Source organism: Marmota marmota, unplaced genomic scaffold, assembly GCF_001458135.2.
Source record: "Marmota marmota marmota unplaced genomic scaffold, marMar, whole genome shotgun sequence".
Classification (NCBI taxonomy): domain Eukaryota; kingdom Metazoa; phylum Chordata; class Mammalia; order Rodentia; family Sciuridae; genus Marmota; species Marmota marmota.
The window spans coordinates 1,791,898-1,796,912 of NW_026000173.1; the positions used below are offsets into that span (position 1 = coordinate 1,791,898).

General features: G+C 40.2%; 1 long non-coding RNA gene across 1 annotated transcript in view; it reads left to right on the forward strand.

Annotated features, from left to right (window-relative positions):
* The first annotated feature begins 1,508 nt into the window (after positions 1-1,508).
* The window catches only part of LOC125611944, a 4,550-nt gene continuing 1,043 nt past the window's right edge, over positions 1,509-5,015 (forward strand). Inside the window, exon 1 of the long non-coding RNA XR_007342196.1 lies at positions 1,509-2,075. This is a non-coding gene — a long non-coding RNA (uncharacterized LOC125611944). The remainder of the gene's footprint in view (positions 2,076-5,015) is intronic.

Here is a 5,015-nt window from a genome sequence, read left to right on the forward strand (position 1 = left end):
TCATTATGTTGGTTGGAAAATTACTTCTTTTGAATTTCTTTCACATTTACCACCTTTTTGTTCAACTTTTTATATTAAGCTAATAGTAACCAAAGAGTCATTGGTTTGTTCATGCCCTGTTTGCATATAGAAAAACCAATCATCTGTTTTCATTAGATTTATATACAGTGTGAGAAGTGATGATGAGGTTTGTTGGCAAATCTTAGGAAAAGTGAGTTCATCTGTGAATTTAAGCTTATCAGCAGCTGAGGTGAGGTGGTAGAATAATTTGAGATCAATGTGAAGAGTTATCTGGAGTCTCTCTCTCTTCTTTTTTGCGGTACTGGAGGTTGAACTGAGGACCTTGTGTGTGATAGGCAAGCACTCTAGAATGAAGATCTATTCCTAGCCTCTTGTTTCTTCTTATAACATTTATAATCTTATCATTAGAACCCTGCCCTCAAGCCTCATCTAAACTTAATTACCTTTAAAGTAACAGGCTCCATTCTCAGAATAGCATTACATTGGGGTCAGGGCTTTAACCTGAATTGTGCAGTCACATAATAATTGTATTTCTAATGTGTGTACCTTTGTAGTCACCATCTAAGATACCATCTCCTACTACTAGTTTGATTAGATCAGTAATTTTTATTTATTCCTGTATTTATAAACTACTTATTTGGGAGTAAGGATATAAGTCAGTGATAGAGGCTGTGCTTCGTGTGTCTGAGGCCTGGGGTTTGATCCCCAGCAGCTCTACATAAATAAACTCTCTAATGGGAAGATAGATTCTATAATGGAAATACTATGGCTTTACAAAATTATTTTACTTTTTCTGTTACTGGTGATTGAACCAGGAGTGTTCTAAATTTAAGCTATATGCCAAAGTTTGTTAGAAAAACATGGCAAAATAAAATTCTGGTTTATTTTAGGACAGTATTGACTCACATACATCCAACAGTCCAACAAATAAAAGCAGCTTCATAGACAAAAAACAAATTAACAACAAACACACACAATAAAACCAAGGCATTTCATCTTTGGCTTTTTTAACCATCTCATATAAAGCAAGTACTTATATTACAGCTAAACTACATACACACACAAAAAAATTTACTGGAAAAATTGGAAACAGATTTTTGTTGTTATTGTTGCTGTTTTTGATTTTTTTTAACAAGTTTTTTTCTTTTCTTTTTCCTTCTTTGACATTATAAGGCACATGGTCACAGAAAAAGTAAACTGAGAAGTAGAACCAAGAACCACTCCAAGGATGGTTTGGTCATTCAAGATCAGTAAAAATGAATGGCCCCGACTAATCCGTATAAAAATACAAAATGTGAATAAAAAGCACAGATTTTCCTTTTTTAAAGTACTTTTAAGGGGGGAAATATAAGTAGGGCCTCGGAGGTTTTGGCTCTTGTTTACCCTCCCCTGTTGCAAACTCACTTTGTGTTTTGTGTGGGGTGGTGGAGAGCATATGTCACCTGCAGGTGGCGCTGGTGGGTGGGCGGGCTTCTGTCCTCCAGGTGACCTCCATTAGATTCCCAGAAAGGAAGTAGAGAGTGAAGAAGTCTCTGGGGCTTCCGTTGTTTAAGTTTGAATTCTCCTTTTCTGCTGTCTCGTCATCCTCATCCCTCTTGCGCTTCTTGGCATCAACGTCGTTCTCCTGGTCATCTGCAGGGCCCCTGGCCTGGCTGCCTAGGCGTCCTGGTCTTGCTCTCCTCGTCCTCCTCAGCGCCTCCCCCTCTGCTTCCCTGCCTCTCTTGGAGCCGCCAGCTGCATCTCCTCATTAGCATTCCCTTTAGCAGGGTTCTCTTCCTTTCTCTGCCTCCTCCACGACTTCCTTCTCCTCCTCTAAGTCCCTGGTGGTGATCTCGGAGCAAGTGGCCACAGAGGCCTCTGGCTTGGTGAGGCAAGCAGGTGATCCCCTGCAGCGGGGTAGAAAGAAAACTAGAGTTCAGGGACTGCGCCATAAAGCGGCTGGAGTCCGCGGGTGGAGGAGGCGCACACTGGGGGCAGTGGCGGCCAGAGCGGAGCTGGACCCGGGAACAAAGCAAAGATGGATTTCTTCCTGGTAATGAATATATCTATCCCTGGTAAGCAGGATATTGCTAACGCCACATTTTGCATTTCTTTTCACAGTCAAGAGAAAGCGACAAAAGGGCTGATGATATTAATTATTTGGGAAGAAAGGGGACCCGGAAGGACTTAAAGATATAATTGGGATAAAGATAAGGAGGTCTTTAAATTTTGTGTGTGTGTGTGTGTGCACGCTAGAAGTGGCCTCTACAGTGGACTCTACAGCTGAGCTAAATACCACATCCAAGATACAAGAGTTTGACTCAGTTTACCCTCAGAATCAAATGATAAGATGTATGGGTAAAGAAGTAAAAGTAGGTGAAAGGGCAGATTTTGCTCCTTGTGCATGGCAAGCAAAAGAAGAGAACATTTTATTTAAATTTTTTTATTTTTAAATTTGTTCTAATTAGTTATACATGATAGTAGAATGCATTTTGATACATTGCACACAAACGGAGCACAACTTCTTCCTCTGGCTGAACATAGTGCAGAGTCACACTGGTTTTGTAATCATACATATATATAGGGTAATAATGTCCTTTTCATTCCACTATCCTTCCCATCCCCACACCCCCACCCCTCCCTTCACTCTCCTATGCACAATCAAAAGTCCTTTCATTCCCCCTTCCCATTATGGATCAGCATCTGCTCATTAGAGAAAACATTCAGCCTTTGGTTTTTTGGGTTTGGCTTATTTCACCTAGCATGATATTCTCCAGCTCCATCATTTCACTTGCAAATGCCATAATTTCATTCTTTTTTAAGGCTGAGTAATATTCCATTGTGTATAGGTACCACATTTTCTTTATCCATTCATCTGTTGAAGGGCATCTAGGTTGGTTCCATAGCTATTGTGAATTGAGCTGCTATAAACATTGATGTGGTACATCACGGTAATACACTGATTTTAAGTCCTTTGAGTATAAACCGAGGAAGGATAGCTGGGTCAGATGGTGATTCCAGTCCAAGTTTTCTGAGGAATTTCCATACTGCTTTCCATTATTGGCTGCACCAATTTGGAGTCCCACCAGCAATGCATGAGTGTACCTTTTCCCCCACATCCTCGCCAACACTTATTGTTGCTCTTATTCTTAATAATTACCATTCTGTACCATTTTGACTTGAATGAAATGAAATCTTAGAGTAGTTTTGATTTGCATTTCTCTAATTGCTAGAGATGATGAACATTTATTCTTATGTTTGTTGATCAATTGTATTTAAAAGAAGAGACCACTTTAAATAAAAGATGTCTTGAGGTTGTGGTAGAGACATTGTCTAGAACCTGTGAGGCCATGGGTTCCATACCCAGCACTTGTGGGGGTATGGGGGTGTGGGGAGGAGGAGTAATTCTTCCATCTCTTTTCCAGCAACTCATAATAATTTAGGACAACACTGGCAAGATGCTGTCCAAATTGCAAGAGTATCAAAATTATTGAAGTCTGTCCTGTGGAAAAGAGGTATAGGTTGGGTTTTGCAAAGAAGAAATAAGACTTCTTTTGCTATTAATCCAATTCCTGGTCACATATTTTATATCTTTGGTACTAAAACATTCAAGTCGTAGGCTAGTTTATGCTAGGTCTCCTCAAATATCTACTTGAATATGCATGGGTGCGCGCACACACATCTATACACTTATACATATATATGTGTGTGTGTGTGTATGTGTGTGTGTGCATGTACGTGTGTGTGTGTGTCTGTAGTCCTGGATATGAAAACCAGAGACACTCTACAACTGAATTACACCCCCAGAACTTTTTTATTTTTTTTATTTTGAGAAAAGTCTCACTAAATTGCCCAGGCTGGCCTCAAACATGCAGTTCTCTCCTGCCTTAGCCTCTCAAATAACTGGAATTGCAGGTGTGCTTCCATTTGACTATCTTACATACACATCCCCAAATTTAAGTGTTGCTTGGTATGGTCATACATAACTGTATGAAACTGAAGCAGGAGGATGACAACTTTGAGGCCATTTCAGCAACTTAACAAGACCCTGTCTTAATATTCAGTTATGATAAGGGCTAGGGATGTAGCTCATTGCCGGAACATCCCTAGGTTTCATCCCCAGTACTGAAAAACAGAAAATTACAACATCAAACAAGTGCCTGGTTTTTACCTCAAACTATCTCTCTTCCTCCTGCCCCATCATTGCTAAAGCCTAAACCACGAGAAACAATCTTCACAGTTGCTTTTTACTCATCCTCTCCTCTCTACCAATGTATCATCGAGTTTAGTAGCAAACAAGATCCTTCTCCATATAAAATTTTTAATTAAGTGAGATTTAAAAATACAAACAGGATTCAGAGAGAATAAAATTATCTCTGGGTATGGCCCCACATACCCACCCATAGTCCAAGCTCCTTGGCAAACTAAACCAGGATGAGCACTTGAGCCTAGTAGCTAGAGGCCAGCCTAGGCAGCACAGCCAACCTGCCCTAAAAAAAAAAAAACCAAACAAACAAAAAAGGAAAACCATCACTTATACTAATGGCAAATCTGTACTGCAAAATTGGGCTTACAGTAAGGAAAAAATGTTGCTACTTACTCTGGGCTGATCATGCCCTAAGAGGATAATTGGTCAGCTTGTCCAGGATCAGGGCCTGCCTCAGCCTAGTACAGAAGGCAAAGACAGATGAGCCACACCTGAGAAATGTCTCAGTGGTCTTATTCTCCCAGGAAAGAAACTTTAATGTAAAGGAGGTCGGATTTTCATTTCAGGAATGACAGCAGGGGACGTAGCTCAGTGGCAGAGCACTTGCCCAGCACTCACAAGTTTGAGTGAGTTTGACCACCAGGACCACCAAAAATAAAACTTAAATTAAAAAGCAGCAGCAAATACTTGACTCTTCACCCCTAGAGAGAAGAAACCTGTGAAAAGTGATGCAACAAGAGTTTCTTCATCAATTCCAAGGAAGAACAAAAATAGACTAATGTAAAAAAAAAAAAAAAAGAGGGGGGGG